This window comes from Tursiops truncatus, chromosome X, assembly GCF_011762595.2.
Source record: "Tursiops truncatus isolate mTurTru1 chromosome X, mTurTru1.mat.Y, whole genome shotgun sequence".
Classification (NCBI taxonomy): domain Eukaryota; kingdom Metazoa; phylum Chordata; class Mammalia; order Artiodactyla; family Delphinidae; genus Tursiops; species Tursiops truncatus.
In genome coordinates, this window is record NC_047055.1 from 43,934,825 (window position 1) to 43,955,121 (window position 20,297).

The following is a 20,297-nucleotide window of genomic DNA, read 5'->3' on the forward strand; positions in this document are numbered from 1 at the left end:
CAACATGAGGCTGGTTGCCACGTTGCCACTATAAGTACACACCCCTGGGTGTACCTAGTTGAATGAAACCTTCGGGGATCTCAACTCAGAAGGAATTGTCTTGAAGTTAGAGAGGGTGACCCTGGATTCTAGGGATGTGCGCCTGACTCAACTTTTTCTTTTCCTGCTGGCTAGGGGAGAAATGAGGGTGTGGAAAGTGATAAGGATTTCCCAACAGCCAGGACAGAGAGCCTGAGGGTGAGTGTGTGCTTGTTTTATCATGGGATGGATGGAGTACCTTAAGGAGGGACAGTCCACAAGAAAATGTCCTTTCTGATTCCATCTCTGGGTCTTTGCTCAAGTTACTCCTTTTTTTTTTTTTCCCCCTGAAGAGAGACTTTCCCACCCATGACCACTCTCCTGCCATTAATTCATATTCATCTCAAGATTTAGCTCTAAAGTCACCTCCTTTGGGACAGCCTTACTGAACACACAGTTCCTTCCCCTAAGCAGAATTACCAGTTATTCTGTGTCCTAAAGCACTTTGTTTACACCTCAGGAAAATTCCTTAACACCTCTCTCAGTTGGTTTTCCACCTGGAAGGTACCTCTCTGAGTACAAGGTCTACATCTTAGAGCTACCTTTGTCTCGAGCACAAGAGATTAACAAATATTTGTGCTAGGAACTGGGAATACCATGCCTTCAAGGGCCTGAGATCAGGTGATGGTGGGATTGAAGTACAGAAGACACCTTTTTGAGGCACTTGAAATCCGACAGCTCGGAGTTTGTATTTAAATGTCACCTTAGTGAGGCCGTTCTTAACCACCCTATTTAAGCTTATAACCCCTTCCATGAACATTCTATATGCCCCTTCCCTACCTTATTACTCTAATGTAATATATTATGTATTTTATTCATTTTTCTTTCTTATTGTCTGTTCCTCTCCCCCCTCCATAATGGAAGTTCCATGTGGGCAGGGATTGCCATCTGTTTTATTCACCAGTGGACCCCAGCATCCATAACAGAGCCTGGCACATCCTAGGTGCTTGCTAATATTTGTTAATTGAATTAATGAATGACATTACCATGCTAGGAAATGGCACTCTTTTGTGTTCTCCTGGACCTGAAACTAAGTGTCCCCAGTCTGCCCCAGGCCCAGTTTTCACACAGCTTTGCTTTGAGAGTGCATGCCTGATGGCAACTTTGACCTAGTTGGAAGTACTTCCTCTCTTTTTAAGGCATGAGTCTCTGGATGGAAACTTCTAAAGTTTAAAGTGGAAATGTGAAGATGCTGTACTTCTTGTGGGTAGGAAGGGGGGTTGCACTTAGAAGAGGGAGTATGGCTTGTCAGATGTCTTGAGGCGTTTGTTCAGTGAGCTCATAAGAAGCTAGAGAAAGTTCCTGTGTGATAGGGAAGTGAACAGCCCAAACGAATAAAAGATGCCAACCAGATTAAGCTTCTGGCCTCAAGTCACTCAGCCTTTTAGGCATGAGGTAGTTATGAGATTATGAACTTTATGGAAAAGCCATTGCTGATTACTATTGGTGTAGTACTTGACGAGTTTTATACTAGGAGAATTATACAATGTGAGGAAACCACTGTGTAACAGAAAAGAAAAAAATAGTACTGTTCTATTTAAATGCTTTGAAGTATTCAGAAAGAAAAATAAGGCTAGAATCTTTTAAAAGACAGGCTTGGAAGGAGTTGGACCCTTGATACAGTGGTAAATATGTGATTTTCCACAATTTGATGTATGGTAACTTCTCTGAAACTGAAGTTTGTACAAAAAACTTCTACCCAGCCTCCTCTTCTACTCAGTTTATCTCCCCAACCTCTCAGCAGTGGAGTGACCCAGAGCTCAGTCCATTGACTTTTCTCTATCCAGAATCTTTCCAGATGCATTCATCCAGCCACATGGCTTTATTTTCTTTTTTAATTTTTTAACATCTTTATTGGAGTATAATTGCTTTACAATGGTGTGTTAGTTTCTGCTTTATAACAAAGTGAATCAGCTATACATATACATATATCCCCATATCTCCGCCCTCTTGCGTCTCCCTCCCACCCTCCCTATCCCAACCCTCCAGGTGTTCACAAAGCACCAGCTGATCTCCCTGTGCTATGAGGCTGCTTCCCACTAGCTATCTATTTTACATTTGGTAGTATTTATAAGTCCATGCCACTCTCTCACTTCGTCCCAGCTTACCCTTTCCCCTCCCCATGTCCTCAAGTCCATTCTCTACATCTGTGTCTTTATTCCTGTCTTGCCCCTAGGTTCTTTATGACCTTTTTTTTTAAGATTCCATATATATGTGTTAGCATATGGTATTTGTTTTTCTCTTTCTGACTTACTTCACTCTGTATGACAGACTCTAGGTCCATCCACCTCACTACAAATAACTCAATTGCCTTTCTTTTTATGGCTGAGTAATATTCCATTGTATATATATGTGCCACATCTTCTTTATCTATTCATCTGTCGATGGACACTTAGGTTGCTTTCATGTCCTGGCTATTGTAAGTAGAGCTGCAATGAACATTGTGGTACATGACTCTTTTTGAATTATGGCTTTCTCAGGGTATATGCCCAGTAGTGGGATTGCTGGGTCATATGGTAGTTCTATTTGTAGTTTTTTAAGGAACCTCCATACTGTTCTCCATAGTGGTTGTATCAATTTACATTCCCACCAACAGTGAAAGAGGGTTCCCTTTTCTCCACACCCTCTCCAGCATTTATTGTTTGTAGATTTTTTGATGATGGCCATTCTGACTGGTGTGAGGTGATACCTCACTGTAGTTTTGATTTGCATTTCTCTCATGATTAGTGATGTTGAACATTCTTTCATGTGTTTGTTGGCAATCTGTATATCTTCTTTGGAGAAATGTCTATTTAGGTCTTCTGCCCATTTTTGGATTGGGTTATTTGTTTTATTGATATTGAGTTGCACGAGCTGCTTGTAAATTTTGGAGGTTAATCCTTTGTCAGTTGCTTCATTTGCAAATATTTTCTCCCATTCTGAGGGTTGTCTTTTCATCTTATTTATGGTTTCTTTTCCTGTGCAAAAGCTTTTAAGTTTCATTAGGTCCAAATTTGTTTATTTTTATTTCCATTTCTCTAGGAGGTGGGTCAAAAAGGATCTTGCTGTGATTTATGTCATAGAGTGTTCTGCCTATGTTTTCCTTTAAGAGTTTTATAGTGTCTTAGCCCCATGGCTTTAAATGCCATCTGTCTGTATACTCATCATTCCCAAATTTATGTCTCTGTCCCAAGCCTTTCTTCTAAGCTACAGCCTCATATATCCGATGGCCTATTCAACATTCCTACTTGGATATCAAATAGACATCTCAAATATAACTTGGCCAAAACAGGACTCTTTCTTTTTCTTTCTTTTTTTTAATTGAAGTATAGTTGATTTACAATGTTGTATTTATTTCTGCTGTATAGCAAAGTGATTCAATTATATATACATGTGTATATGTGTGTGTGTGTGCATGTATATTTATATATGTATATATATTTATATATATATATACACATACATACATACATACATACACATATATATACACACACACATATTTTTTGCCACACCACGGGGCTTGCAGGATCTTAGTTCCCCGACCAGGGATTGAACCCACGCTCTCAGCAGTGAAAGTGTAGAGTCCTAACCACTGGACCACCAGGGAATTCTATATACATTCTTTTTTTTAATATTCTTTTCCATTATGATTTATCATAGGATAATTGAATATAGTTCTCTGTGCTATATAGTAGGACCTTGTTGTTTAGCCATCCTTTATTTACTGCTTTGCATCTGCTAATCCCAAGCTCCTAATCCATCCCTTCCCCAACTGCCTCCCCCTTGGCAACCAGTAGTCTGTTCTCTATGTCCACGATTTTGTTTCCAAAACAGGACTCTTGAGTCCTCTCAAATCCCTAGCCCCTTCCCTCAGCCTCCCCAATCTCAGTAAAATGGCACCATCATCTATTCAGTTGCTCAAACCAAGAACCTAGGGTCACCCTTGATTCCTGTCTTTCTCTCACCCCCCCCACACCCAATTCATCAGTAAGTCCTGTTGACCTGAACTTCCAACCATGTCATTATATTCTTTATTTTAATTTTTTTAAAAAATTATTTTATTTATTTTTAGCTGCATTGGGTCTTCATTGCTGCGTGCGGGCTTTCTCTAGTTGTGGCAAGAGGGGGCTACTCTTTGTTGTGGTGTGTGGGCTTCTCATTGTGGTGGCTTGTTGCGGAGCACAGGCTCTCGGCGTGCAGGCTTCAGTAATTGTGGCACGTGGCCTCTGTAGTGGCTCATGGGCTCTAGAGCACAGGCTCAGTAGTTGTGGCGCATGGGCTCAGTTGCCCCACGGCATGTGGGATCTTCCCAAACCAGGGCTTGAACCCATGTCCCCTGCATTGGCAGGAGGATTCTTAACCACAGCACCACCAGGGAAGCCCCATGTCATTATATTCTGTCACGTCTCCATTTCCTCTGTCACCCTAGTCCAAGCCACGACATGCTGCAATAAGCATCTTTGCACAATACTCAATGATGTATGTAGATCTAGATAGACACAGAAATATTTCTGTGGGATAGCTTTCTAGTAGAAGAATTGTTGGGTCAAAGGATATGCACATTTAAAAAATGTGAATAGGCATCACAAAAGTGTCATCCAAGAGGATTTACAATCTCACCATTGAGAGTGCTTTTCCTCATGCCCTTGAATGGACAGTCTTTAATTTTTGCCAATCTGATAGGTGAAAAATAGCATCTAACTGATTTAACTTTCATTTATCTGGTCACTAGTAAGGCTGAGTATCTTCATGTGTGTTAGCTATTTGTATTTTTCCTAAGACTTGCTCCTTAATATCCTTTGCACATTTTTCTTTTGGATTATATATTTCATTTGTTTATAAGAACACTATTATTAGGGATATTTAACCATTGCCTATTATACAGTGCAATTTTTTTTCTCTTTAGTCTGCCATATGTCGTAACTTTATTCGTGATGTGTACCCCTCTCATAATCAGATAAAACATACTATAAAACATTTAAAAAACATGCTCATTAGATTTGGCAATTAGGATCTCAGTGATGACATCAGTGCAGTAGGAGGAGAGAGGCAGATTGTAGAGGTTTGGGGAGAGAGCACTTAGAGGGACTGATAAGGAATACAGTATACATTTGGAAGAGGCTTGGCTATGATAGGAAGGACAGCGTTTCCTATAGACAGTGGGGCACAGGGGAGAAGAAAATGTTAATTTCGTTCCCTTTTAAATATAGGAGAGAGATGAGCCCATTTATGTGTAGATGGCACAGAGCCTGATCCATGCAAGGTCGCTGAGGAAGCAGGAGGGTGGGGACTTCAGAGTGAAAGAGGTGAAAAGACGGGTTTAGAGAAAGGGAGGTAGCTCTTTCATTGAGACAGGAGGGAAAGAGGGCAGGATTGGTGAAGCTGTGGAGGAGGAAGGAGCTATGGAAGGACAGGATTTTGCGGGAGGTTCCAACTGATGAGAGCATTGAGGGGTTGGAACAGCATTTGAGAGGGATGAATAGAGGAGCTCTTTAGAGGCAAACCATCCAGATTGCCACATCATAGTGAGCCTAGAAAGGCTTGGATAACTTGAGTTTGTCTCTCACCAAGTCACAGAACCCTGTATCCATTCTCTCCAACAGCACTCATCAGCCCAGGTGTAGAGACAGAGTGGAGTCAGTCTAGTTTGGGGGATTTTTCTGGGTGCTGTGACAGACATATAAGAGGGTAGGAGACTGGACAGTGCTGCCAGAATAGTTGAAATGACGGACCACTGTGGCTTTCATATCTGTGTCTATCTAAACCTACCTTGAACTTGAGTAATTCGTAAGAGATGGAAAATTTCCATGACCTCTACACTGTTTCTTGTTTGTATTTCTGTCAACTCAGGCATCAGAATAGCTTTAGTATCAGTGTCTTTAAACTATTGTTTGTAATTTCTCAGAAAGTATGGGTTGATTTACTGAGAGCCAACAATGTGCCAGTTTCTAGGCTAGGTGCTTGAGATATAGTGGAGAAGAAGGTAGACGATGGCCTTTTTTTTGGTAGAACTTATTTCAGCAGGGGAGGTATGTGTTAAAAAAAAGAACATAATATATAATCAGTGATTTAATCGCAATTGTGAGAAGTTGAAGTTCGGCTTTTTAGAAATCAAATTTAAATTTATTTATTTATTTTAATTTTTATTGGAATATAGTTGATTTAAAATGTTGTGTTAGTTTCTACTGTACAGCAAAGTTAATCAGTTATACATATACAAATATCCGCTCTTTTTAAGGTTCTTTTCCCATATAGGTTATTACAGAATATTGAGTAGAGTTCCTTGTGCTCTATAGTAGGTCCTTATTAGTTCAAAACTGATTTGCATTTGCCAACAAAGTATGCGAATACTTCTTACATCTTCCCTTTTAAAATTAAATATTGTCTTTAAAATTTTGCTTAATTGATAGGCAAAGATAAAAATAATCTTTATTACCAGTAAGAGTGAAACTTTTTCTTTTTTACATCTATTGGCCATTTGATCTTCCTCCTTCAAGAATTATCTGTTCATGCTCTTGGTTTATTGGACACTTACCTCTTCTTATTTTTTACCTCTTCTTTTTATTTTTCCATGTTTGAAACCATTAACCACCTTTCTCTCCTCCCTTATCTCTGGAACACTAAAATATATCTTACACAGTCTCTCTGGCCATTCCCTTTTGATCTCCTTTGAACTTCTTTCTTACCTACTTTGGAAATGTTGGTGTGCTTAGGAATCTGACTACATTTTTATTACTTGACCCAATAAAAGGTAACATATAAGTCTTCCATTCTCTTCTCTGCATCCCATTCACCAGGGGTAACAATATTAAATTTGTATCCCCTTTCAGACATTTTCCATGCCCATATGAAATATTTCCTTTCTTCCTTCCATCCATCTATTCATCCATCCATCCATCCTGTCTGCAATTATATGCTACAAAATACAAATGGAATTATAGTATATATGTTTTGCAGTGTATTTTTTACTTAATATTTTTGGCATGCTTTCAATGTCAGTATATATATAACTACCTCTTTTTTTTTTTGGCTGTGCCCCCCGGCATGCAGGATTTTAGTTCCCCAGCCAGGGATCAAACCTGTGCCTGCTGCAGTGCTGCAGTTTAAGCTTGGGGTCTTAACCACTAGACTGCCAGGGAAGTCTTCTACCTCTTTCTTTTTAACAGTGACATAGTATTCCATTATATGTATGTACCATAGTTTATTTAATCAGTTTCTTATTGATGCTTAAATTGTATATATATTTTTTTCTGGTTTAAACATTGAGCATCCTTATGATATATGTTTGTGCATCTACTTGAACATCAATAGGAGAAGTTTTTCAAAATGGAATGGCTCCATTGAAAAATGGTCAGTGTTGCTAAAGATTCAGAGAGGTCTACGACAATAAAAACTGACTACTGTCCATTGGATTTAGGAGGTTCTTGTTGACCTTAGAGCAATTTCAGGGGAGTGGAGGGAGGAATTCTAGACTTTGGTGGGCTGAGAAATGTTTGGGGATATGAAGAAGTGGAGGCAGTGGATATGGACAATTCCTTAGAGAAATTTGGCTCTGAAGAGCAAGGAAAGGGTGGTAGTAGGGGAAGGGTTGAGATCCAGAGAAATTTTTTCTTTTCTTCTTCTTTTTTTTTTAAATTTAGGAGGACTTAGATGTCTTTAAAGGCTGATGGGAAGGAAGAGGTAATTGATAGAGCAAAGTCCTTACCGAGTAAAGTCCTCATGCCAGATGGGAGAGGATCCAGAATGAAATGGAGAGATTACCCTTAAACAAGAGGAAGGACATTACAGTTGGGAAGAACAAAAAGTGAACAGATATAGATGAAAATAGGTTTATAGACTTGGTGGCAGGAACTTGTCTGAGAGTGTTTATATTTCCCTATGATGGAAGAGGAAAGGTCATCCTCTTAGAGCAGGGGTTGAAGTGGAGCAGGGTTTGGGTTGGAGTATTGAGGTGCTTGAAGAAGGTTTGAAATACTGTGGTGAGCAGGAGAGCAAGCTAGGACTAGGGAAGCATAGCTGGAGTGTCAGGCAGTGTTGAAGTGAGCTTGGCAACCAAGAATTCATATTGATCATAATCTACCAGATTGTGATTATTTTCTTCAGTAGATATCAGTAGTCCCAGTGCAGGCATAAGGCACAACAGTTGGGCTCTCCTAGGGTTACGTTTTTGTTAGATATTTGCAATGAAAATGGGTTATTGAGGATATTGACAAGAGTGCAGTTGAAACAATAGAATCCAAACTGTCTAGGAAAGGAAGTGAAGACAGGAAGGAGCTGACAGGGTGGGAGTGAAAGGTCTATGGAGGACTACTTCCCTGCCATGAGGTCTGAGAACTGGTGTAGGGCTGGGGGAGGTCATTGAGTGAACAGGCCAGAAGGACAGGGGATTGTAGTTAAGAGTGGGATATTTGAATTAATGATATCAAATGTGGAGAAGTCCTGGGTGATAAGTTCTTGGGTGTGGCTGAGTATGATATATAGTATTTTTTTTTTTTTTTTTTTGCGGTACGCGGGCCTCTCACTGCTGTGGCCTCTCCCGTTGTGGAGCACAGTCTCCGGACGCACAGGCTCAGCAGCCATGGCTCACGGGCCCAGCCGCTCCGTGGCATGTGGGATCTTCCCAGACCGGGGCACGAACCCGCGTCCCCTGCATCAGCAGGCGGACTCTCAACCACTGCGCCACCAGGGAAGCCCGATATATAGTATTTTTGATGCCAGCTCATTCATTCAACAAATATTTATTGTGTGCATATTATGTGCCAGACAGCACTCTTGGCACTGAAGGGTACAGAAGTGAACAAAACAAAGTCCCTTCTCTCAAACAATTTATTATCTAGTGGGGGAGATTATTAATTTTTATAAAATAAAAGGGCATCCTCATTGATATGCTGATTACTGAATGTGTAATACTAAGGTCACATGTTTATGCATGTGGGGCTAGGAAAGTCCATCTAGACATTTTGAGTGCCTTGATTTATTGTAAGTTATATTAACTGCATTACAAAAATTCATATATCTTCCCCGCTTAGAACTTTTAAAGGTACTTTTATATGCTATGTCAGAATTGAAGACAAAACAAATATATAATACATGCAATTTGAACATTTTAGCAGTTTTAAATTTTTTATAATACTTCAGTATTTTTTTAATATTAGGACATTGCTTCTAGCTATAGACCAGATGTTGATAATACATGTACTAACCTTGTTCTAGGGATTTGATGTAATGTGTCAAGTAATTATGGTTAAGCAGCTTAGGAGGGAAAGAGAGCTTGTATGTTAACACTTTATCTTTATTTTATATTCTCCAATTTTTACCTACTCTTTTGTGTACATATACTCATGTATACATTTATTAATGTTTTATTTGAAAGAAATTAGCATTTATTTTATGTCTTACAGGCCTTAAATAACACCTTAAAATTATCTGCCATATATATAGTTCAATTTAAGTTCACCTGCAGGTTATTTCACTGTGTTTAAGGTTTCTGTGGCCATAGCTAGATCACAGCATCCCTAAAATTAAAAAAGAAACCAAATGCATGAAATCACAGTTATGTGTGAACATGGGCTGGATTAGTCATGAACCATCGTGATTTCTTATTTAAGGGGACTGTGTGAGTGATTTTTAGGTGATGTGGCCTACAAGAAAGAATTAGATGCTAGCTAGAGTTCAGTTTAGAAATCCCCACCATCTGTGACCCAGGCAGGAGAAGAGGGTCTTCCCTGGGGGGATGCTGGTTTATCAAAGCTTGTTGACTAAGGAAAGATAATGGAGTTTCACAGGGTGATGAGGCTTATTGAAAAATGACAATGTGTCTGCTATCACCAGACTTAAAAATAAAGTGTTTTATGCATATAAACCTGGATTTTAAAGCATTCTGTTCTTTTAGTTGTGGATTTTTTATCTTTTTAAAAAAGCTTTTGGGCTGTTAAGGAAAGTGACTTGGGCAGAGGAGGGGATGAACTGGCCATCCTTCTCCCCATTAACCTCATGGGGTTCTAGTGAGCCTGTCTGGCTCCTGTGAGAGGAAGCTTCTAAGAAGTGTACATCTTGCAAGCTGGAAAGCCAAATGGGATTTGTCTTAATAAATGCATTTCTCCTGTTGCTGAGGGGAGTGTTTAGACACATGGTCTTGTTTTCTACTTACTTCTATGTACCACGTTTATGGAGATCTGCCTTCTAGGATCGGTGGTAGGTTTAAGACGCCTGGAATTGCTGAGGAGCAGGAAAAGTGTGAAATCATGAAAATAAGACCACATTTCCATGTATCAAAATAACCACTCTGCAGGAGAAATATATATATTTTAAGACATCCCACTTCCCTCTGGCACTTACTTTAGAGAAGTATTAATATATATTATTTTAAGTGGGAATTTCTTCAAACTGTTTATGAACAGAATTTGGTGGTATTGAAAGGTAACCATGTGGATTCAATCTGGAGGAAACTGTCCCCATCTGTGTTTCTAAGAGCTAACAAAAGAGATTATATTTTAGTTACTGCCCCCATATATACTCCTACCATCATTTAGAAGGGGTGTCCTGGATGAGGAGAATGGGTCCTTTCCCATGTGTAGAGTTGCTCTGAGCCTGGTGCACGTTATTGTGTGGGGAGGTCAGGGGTAAGAAGGTAAGGTAAGGTAAGCTGGACCACTGACCTTTCAAACATTCATCTGATATTAGCTGAGGACTTTTAAAAAACTGTACCTCCAGCTCCTGTGGGAAGGATGTCCCCTTTTCCAAATATTACCATGTACAAGCAGTATTATCAGAATATGAAGAGACCCTATAGCATAAAGAGCTCAGACTCTGGAATCAGACTGCCTGGGCTCAAAAACCAGACTGTTCCTTATAGGGCATATGACCTTGGGCAAGTTATTTGCTCGATGGGTGTCTCACTTTCCTCATTTGCAAAGAATTATAATAATAGTACCTACCTCATAATATGATTGTGAGACTAAATGACTCCATGTATGTAAAGTGCTTAGAAAAGTGCTTGGTACATAGTAAACATTATAGAAGTGTTAGCTGCTTTCTTCTTCCTTTCTTCTTCTTCTTCATCTTCATCTTCATCAGTTGGTAGATATATTAAAAGGAGGTAAAACTGCAAAATGCCTCAGTACATGCAAACTCCACATTTGCAGAACCTATTTTGGAAAGGATTGTGGGAGACAAGAGAACCTTACTGCAAACCCAAAATCAGAATCTTGTAAAATTGAGAGCTATTATACATTTCTTATTGTTAGGGGAAAATGAAAAACACCTTGGCTACCATAACGCTTTTGAGAAAGGACCCCAGTGCGGGCAGGCCTGGGTATGTTGTCTGAGTTGTAGATTTGCTCCATGGGTGGGCTTGCGGGGGCCTGGACCCCAGCCGACCACTGGGAAGCCTCAGTTGCCCTTTTGTTTTGTAGCCTTGATTCTCACACCTCTATTTTGTCTCCACTCTTGCTTTTCTTCTTTTTGATCCTAGTTTTTAAATTTATGCTATTTTGTTATGTTTTATGCATCTCTGTGAGTCACTTTAAACTCTGTCTGGAACAGTGTATAAATAAATATCTTTTAAACTGATCATATCTAATTACTAATATTTGCTTAATATTTACGCTTGTCAGCTACCTCCCTGCAGAGAGGTGACTTTCCATCTGGGCAAGAATACTGATTCGATTTCTCAAATTTCATAGTAAGATTTCAAAACTGCAATTTGCTCATATATTTTCTAAAGCATATGGTTAATAATAATAAAATTAAACAGCTACCAAAATTGATTGCTTATTCTAGGCCAGGCACTATGCTATGCCCTTTAATCATGACATATATTTGAATCCTCACAGCCTTAAGCAAGAGCTGTTATTATTAATCACCATTTTTACAGATTGGGAAACTGAGACTCAGGGAGGTTGAGTAACTGGCCCAAGGTCACACAGCTAAAAAGTAGTGAAGCTGTGCTTGGAACCTGGCTCCAGACCCAGTGCTTGTAGGTACTTTTCTATGCCATACTGCTCTTAGTTAGAAATGTAGCACATCATTGGAACTTCCCTGGTGGCACAGTGGTTAAGAATCCGCCTGCCAATGCAGGGGACATGGGTTCGAGCCCCGGTCCGGGAAGATCCCACATGCTGCGGAGCAACTGAGCCCGTGTGCCACAACTACTGAGCCTGAGCTATAGAGCCCACAAGCCACAACTACTGAGCCCGCGTGCCACAACTACTGAATCCTGTGTGCCTAGAGCTCGTGCTCCACAACAAGAAATGTCACCGCAATGAGAAGCCTGCGCACTGCAATGAAGAGTAGCCCCCACTTGTTGCAACTAGAGAAAGCCCGCACGCAGCAATGAAGACCCAATGCAGCCAAAAATAAAATAATTAATTAATTAAAAAAAAGAAATCTAGCACATCAGAACTCCAAGTCCTAGTAGAAGAGACTGTTCTGTGTTACAGAATATTCACAGGTCCTGCAGATTTTACACCAGTGTTAATTCTTCAGTATGCCCCTTTTCATCTCTACTACCATTGCCCTCTATTTAGGGCTCTCATTATCTTCCCCCTGGATTTATACCAGAGCCTCCTCAAATTTATATTCTGAAAAACTGTCAGAGTGATCTAATGAGTCCTTGCCTTCCCTAAAAGTCCTCAGTCGTTCCCATGGTCAAAGGCTAATTATCCATGTTTCTGAGCATAGCATATCAAGCTCCTCCTTTGATCCCCACCTACCTCTTCCACATCCTTCCTTACAATTTGATATACAGTATCAGTGCACTCCTTGCCTATACCAGATTGCTTTGTGCCTCCGTGCTTTTGCTTTTGCTTTTGTAAATGCTGTGCCCTCTACCTGGTTAACTAACTGGTAGACATTATTTACAGCTAGTTCATGTGCCACTGTTGGTGTTTCTTTCTAGTCCCCTTTCCCCAAGCTGGAATAGGTGTACCACCTTAGCATTCCCATAATACCCTGTGTGTATATTTCTTTGATTACCATGTTCTTTTATGATTATTTAACTATCTCCTTCGATAGACTGTGTGTTCTTTGTGGGCAGGTACTCTGCATTGTTTTGTCCTTAGCCAGCTAGCACAGCACTTAGCACATAGTTGGCCCTCTTAACTAGTGAGCATTCTGTAAACAGTGCAGAATGCAGAGCTCCAGGTCAGGGGAAGAAGTAGGATTTTGAAGGCCTGAAATCACACAGACATTCAGAGATAACTACCAGCACAGGAGAGGGAGGTCTCACAGAAGAATCTTTGGGACCAGATACATTTACATTATTTAATCTAGGATCCAGAAGGGACTTGAGGAGATGGGAGTTGAAAGGGACAATTGATAAAATAACCAACACAGTATCTCAATGTAAACATTTTGTTGACTATAAGCAATGTTGCATGCTCACTCAGCTGGTTACCAACCAAAACGATGTTCTCAGTTGGTGCCTTTGTGCATAGGTGGCTGGATCCAAACAAGGGGATTTAGGGAAGCCCTGCATCCCTGGAAGCTTTCTTTACTACATGGAGTTCTTTTGTTTGTTTGTTTGTTTTGAGTTCTGCAGACTCACCACATAACCTGTTTTGGTTTCATTTTTCTGTGCTCTAAGATCCACTCTCTTTTACCTTTAGATTTTCAAATAATTAGTTTTTTTCCCCAAAGTGGGCTGGATTTTGCTAGCTATGCTTCATTCATGTTTTAGAAACCCACACATGTAATAGGTATTAATTCTGACAGTGCTAGATTGGTCTGCTTCAGACACTATAATTGCCTTGGTCACAATTAGTTAATAGAGTCCACTTTGGAATGTACCTTATGGCAGCACAAATCCTTATTCATTAAGTTGCCCTACTTGCATCAGGCCAACTATACTATAGTCATCAGAATGATTTATTCTTTCCTAATTAACATATAACTATATGCAAGCAGAATCACAATAATACATGTCAATTCATAAGAATGATTTCCCTTCACCCTTCTTTAAGCAAAGCATTTCCCAACTTTTTTGATCACTCTCCCTTACTACCAAAAATTTCAATCACCCCTAATATACATATATTTATTTACAAACTATATATTTGCCACTGTCTTAATATTATATATTATAAAGCATTTACAAAAATAGAAATAAAGAAGGATATGAGATGAAACGAATGCTTTTTAGATTATTTTAATATTTATTAATAGTGTGACAACCTTTGCTCTCATTTCGATGAGAGCAGTGACATTGTGCGCTTCGTTTAAACAAAATCTTGGTTTATGATACAGCTACCTGAAGGTCTGATTCTAAGTTGTTTATTTTTATACTTGATTTTAATGACTGTTGTAACTGAGTAAAGGATACCTCACAAAACATATAAATCTAAAAATAAAAAAGTGCATTGTTGGATGCACTTACTAAATAACAATACACATATTGTAGTTTCAGGTAACAATTATACAAACATTTTGTTGCTGTTCCATCTTCTCAGCTCTCAGCATGCTGTCTTTTCCCATTTTTAACAAATGGTTCAAAACTCGTGGAACTTCTTCATTTGGAAGAGTTAGACGATGAAGTACATCTTTTAAGAAACAAAAATAATAATAGAAACATTTTCATATCTACTCTGTATTATTTATTCTTTATAAAAAGCCCCTTTGATGTAAAACAGTTTACTGTGAATGCATTTAAAGTCTGCTACTGCCTTATAGGTATTCTAGGAGTGTAAAACTGCTGATTGCAAGGTTTAGTTACATTTAATCTTAAAACTTTAAAAAGCAAATTTACTGAGTTATAATTTGCATACAATAAACTGTTCATATTTAAATTATACAAGTTGATAAATTTTGACATCTCTCTATACCCATGAAACCATTACCAAAATCAAGAAAGTAAACATATCTATTACCTTCAAAAGTTTCCTTATGCCATTTTGTAATCCTTCCTTCCTGTTTGTATTATATCCCTCTTTTCCCACAACCACTGATCTGTTTTCTGTCACTATAGATTAATTTGCATTTTCTAGAGTTTTATATAAATGAAATCATGTACTACTGTGTGTTCTTTTTTGTCTGATTTTTTTCAGTTAGCGTAATTATTTTGAGATTCATCCATATTGCTGTGTGTGTCAGTAGTTCATTCCTTTCTATTGCTGAGCAGTATTCCATTATATGGATATACCACAATTTAAAAAAAATCCATTCACCTCTTAATGGGCATTTGGGTTGTTTCCAGTTTTTGACTATTATAAATAATGCTATTACTATCATTTACATGCAAGTCTTTGCATGGACATATGCTCTTGCTTTTCTTGGGTTAATACTTAGAAATGGAAAGTCTAGGTCATATGGGAGATATATGTTTAACTTTTTGAGAAACTACTAAAATGTTTTCCAGTGTGGTTGTATCATTTTACATTCCCATTGCAGTGTGCGAGAGTTCCAGTTGCTTCAAATCTTGGCCAACATTTGTTATACTTTTAATTTTAGCTGTTCTGGTAAGTGCATAGTGGTATTTCATTGTGAGTTTAGTTTGCATCTCCCTAATGATTAATGATGTTGAACATTTTTTCAGGTGCTTATTTGTTATTTATATATCTTCTTTGGTGATGCATTTGCTTAAATTTTTGGTTCATTTAAAAAATTTAGTTTTTTTTTTTAATTATAGAGTTTTGAGAGTTCTTTGTATGTTCTGGATACAAGTCTTTGTCAGATGTACTATTTGCAAATATTTTCTTCCAGTCTATATAGTTTGTCTTTTTATTTTCTTATTAACATCTTTCAAAGCACAGAGTTTTTAGTTTTAATAAAGTCTATTTTAGCAAGTTCTGGATCATGTTTTAGGCGTCATATCTAAGAAATCTTTACTTTTTTTGCATATGGATATCCAGTTTTCCCAGCACCACTTGTTGAAAAGACTATCATTTCTCCACTGAATTCCCTTGCATCTTTATCAAAAATCAAATGACTATAAACATAAGGATTTATTTTTGGACTCTGTTCTCTTCCAGTGTCTATCTGTATGCCACTACCACACTCCCTTGATTACTGTAGGTTTATAATGTCTTGAAAACAGATTGTGTAAGTCTTCTAACTTGGTTCTGCATATGTTTTGAACCTCACAATATATTGTTTTCTAATTTTTTGCTTTAAGGAGTCAATTATATTTTTAAAGGAAATTTAAATAAGAAAATAATATTTTTACCCACATATTTACTATAGCATGTGTTCTTCATTACTTTTTATAGACCCATGTTTCTATTATGTGTATCTGGTATTATTTTTCTTCTGCCTGAAGGACTTCCTTTAACATTTTTTATAGTTGCAGGTCTGCTCGTGATTAATTCTTTCAATTTTTGCATGTTTGAAAAAGTCTTTATTTCACCTCTGTTTTTGAATGACACTGGGTTTAGAATTCTAGGTTGACAGGTATTTTTCTTTCAGTATTTTAGAGATGTTCCACTGTCTTCTCATTTGCATTGTTTCCAATGGTAAATTTGCTTTCATCATTATCTTTGTTCTTCTGTATCTAATGTGGTGTTTCCCTCCCACCTCCCACCTCCTGGCTGCTTTTAAGATTTTCTCATTATCTCTGGTTTTAAAAATTTTGACTATGCTGTGCCATGTGCTGCAGTTTTCTTTCTGTTTCTTGTGCATGAAGTTCATTGAGCTTCTTGGATCTGTGGATTCATAGTGTTCATCAAATTTAGAAAAAAATTTGGGCCAGTATTTTCTCAAATATTTTTTCAGTGCCCCCATTTCCTTTGGTGACTCCAATGACACGCATATTAGGCAGCTTAAACTTGTTCCATAGCTCATTAATGCTCTGTTCTTTTTCTTCAGTAATTTTTCTTTCTGTATCATTTGGATAGCTTCTATTGCTGTCTTCAAGTTCAATAATGTTTTCTACTGAAATGTGTAATCTGCTGTTAATCCAATTCTGTGTATTTTTCATCTCAGACATTGTGTTTTAATCTCTAGGTTTGATTTGGGTCTTTTTAACACCTTTCATGTCTTTATTGAACTTTTTGAAATATGGAATACAGTTATAATAATTGTTTTAATGACTGCTAATTCTAACATTTGTGTTAGTTCTTGGTCAGTTTTTGATTAATTTTTCTTCTCATTGTGCATGTATTTTCTTGCTTTTTTGCATGCCTGTTTATTTTTTATTGGGTACTAGATATTGTAAGTTTTACCTTGTTGGGTGCTGCATATTTTTATATTACTAGAAATAAGCTTGAGCTCTGTTCTGGGATGCACTTGAATTACTTGAAAGAGATTGATCCTTTCAGGTTCTGTTTAGATTTGTTAGGCAGGACCAAAGCAGTGCACAGTCTAGGGCTCATTATTTCCCATTATGTAGGCAAGACCCTTCTGAGTACTCTGCCCAGTGCCCTGTGAATCATGAGGTTTTCCAGTTTGACTGGTGGAACAGGCACTACTCCTTGTCATGTGTGAGTGACAGGCACTGTTCTTTTCAATCCTTTCAGCTGGAGTTCTTTCTCTGGCCTAGGGTAATTTCCTCACAGGCATGCCATGTGCTGATCAGTCCTTTTTTGAATACTTGAGGGAGACCCTCTGCAGGTCTCTGAAGACCTCACTCTGTGTGGCTCTCTCAGGTACTCTGTCCTATGAACCCTAGCCAGACTTTTAGCTCTGTCACCTCCACTCGGGGAGTTCACCAAGCTCTGCCTGTATTTGTCCTCCCTGCACCATGGCCTGGAAACTCTCTCAAGACAGTGAGCCTGGAAAATCAGAGGGCTCACCCTATTTGTTTCCTATTTCCCAAGGATCACAGTCTTCCATTGCCTGATATTCAGTGTCTTGAAAATCACCATTGTTTTATGTATTTTATCCATTTTGGGGGGTGGGGGGTCCAGGCAGGGTAAAAATCCATCCATTCTTGGCCAGAAATAGAAGGCCACTGACATTTTATAATCCCAAATTTTCATGACCAATTATAATTTGTAGCCCAATTTCAATTCTAATTTTTCAAAAATGTGCATACCATCATGTTTCTTGACATAGGTAGATCAGTTCTAAATATCTGTTCAAAAGTATACAGAATCTGACATGCAGTGATGCAGATCTTTTCATATCACTCATCAGTTTCTGTGTAAAACATACTATCATTTGCTTAACAATAGCAGTTTGATTCAGGGTTTCTTGGTTAAACTAATATCCTTTGAAAGACACTGGTTTACTTTTTCATTTTCAGTGAGGTATAAACTTTACCAAAATTGTCCATTGCCCTTGGTCCAAACAGCAAAATGCTTTTGTCATATCACTTAAGTGGGACATGACTGATAATGGAATAGAATTTATGTGCAAAACCAGCACATCATTATTACTTGTGGGTTTAGAGGACTAATTAAATACCAATTCAGCCTTTGTGCCCTTGAGCATGGGTCAATATTTCTGGAATTCACTGTCACCTCTAAAGTTGTCAGCATAGTTTCTCACTTAAAAAAAATGCCTGAAACTTTAAATGGTGTCTAGATGCAGTTTACCTCACACTTCATCTGTATTCTTTAACAGAAAATAAATGTCACTTTGTAAGACCCAGTCACATCTTAAAACACAAATGCACATATAAAAACTGACAAAAATAAAAATAGCTAAAACTTGGAGTGCACTCTCTGTGTTTACATTACTTTAAACACTACATATTTTAAAAACTCATTGAATCTTTATAACAAGCCCAAGGTGGTAGGTATAGTTATTATCTTCCTTTTACAAATGAGGAAATTGAAGCACTGAGAGGTTTAGTCATTGCCCAAGGTCACTCAGCTAGTAATTGATGAAGCCGGGATTCAAATTCAGGCAGTCTGAGTCCAGAGGCCATGCTTTTAACCATGACACCAGTCTGCCTCAGGAAAATAAAAATACTTTGCTCTCAGCTCTAGTACCACTCTTCAGTTTCTGTGAGTTTAAGTTTAAACATATAAATACAAATAGATTTCTTGGTGAAGACATTCAGTAAGCGTTTATTGAACTCATATTGTGTATCAGACACTATGCCAAGTAAGCTCTTGGGGGTATGAAGTCCAGATACAGTGCCTCCCTTCAAGAAGGCCACATCTGGTGGAAGTTTCTAGTTTGAGCATAAGTATTACCATCTTCACATTTATATGTGCATTGCATGTTTGGGAGAGGGAAGGTTACCAGTGTGCCCAGCAAATTAAACATGGAAAAATATGTTTTATTTGCTGCCCAGTGCAGGGACATTATTTGATGTTTTTCTAATTCACACCAGTTTCCATTTTGGGGACACCACAATGATTTTAAAGTCAAGTACTGTTCTTACAAGGACGTCTATATCTTTGATAATCTTTTTTATATTTTAGGCCCTTGCCCAAGGTCATATAACTAGTAAATATCGCTGCTCTGTTGAACTGGTCTTCAGAATTTAAGATAATTTGAGAGAGCTCCCCTCACCCCTTCTTGAAAACTAGCTGTGTTAGTGTTGGTGTTAATGTTCATTTATTAATTATTATTATCTCTTAATCTACAAGATTAGGGTATAAAATGGATATATCCATTTGGATAAATAATTCTACACATGTTCACGTGTTCTACAATTATATCAAGATTATTGTGTTGTTCAAGTTGTCTGTATATATACTGTTTTTATCTGCTTGTGCTATCAGTAGACAGAGGTATATTAACCTCCCATTCTGATGGTAGATTTTTCAGTTCCCTCTTGCCTTTGTAAGTATTTGCATTAAAATATTATCCTGAGCAATAAATATATGTAATTTTCTAACTCAACAAACCATCTTTTCTAAAATATCTTCTTGTGGGCATGAGGGCCCCACAAGGATGCTATATTAAGACATTTCATTCGAGTCTTGACACCCCACGACTAACATGGAACAAATTGTCCATCAGAGCTTGGGTTCGGACATTCATGTTATCTGAGCTGTGATCTTCTCAGTAGATAATCCTTACCCTTTTGACTATATACCTCTGACTGAATTTCAGTGAAGGGCCTTAACGAGTTTTCTTGGGCTTTGGTTTTGCCATTAAATCCTAGTGCTGTATCCGTCAATTGGGAGAATATGAAAAGTGACAGGTTTTCTAACCACAAATCTGTCTGGTTTTCTTATTTGTGCCCCTATTATTTTTCTGAGTTACATTTTTCAAAACGTGATGTGCCATTTACCATAAAAATATATCACTTAACTCATTGCATATAAAAGAAGTGTTTCTATCCCATGTTTTCCTTTTTGAATTTCTAGAAAACATTCTACCGTATGGTATGGGCATGGTGGTGGTGG

At 38.1% G+C, this 20,297-nt stretch overlaps 1 protein-coding gene across 19 annotated transcripts in view; it reads left to right on the top strand.

Moving 5' to 3' along the window:
- The window catches only part of SYTL4 (synaptotagmin like 4), a 203,744-nt gene that overhangs the window by 94,190 nt on the left and 89,257 nt on the right, over nt 1-20,297 (top strand). Inside the window, exon 2 of one of the 19 annotated variants that reach the window (XM_033849141.2) lies at nt 175-237. The exons of the other annotated variants lie outside the window; for them this stretch is intronic. The gene's annotated coding sequence lies outside the window, so the exon portion shown is untranslated. The remainder of the gene's footprint in view (nt 1-174; nt 238-20,297) is intronic. 19 annotated transcript variants of the gene reach the window in all.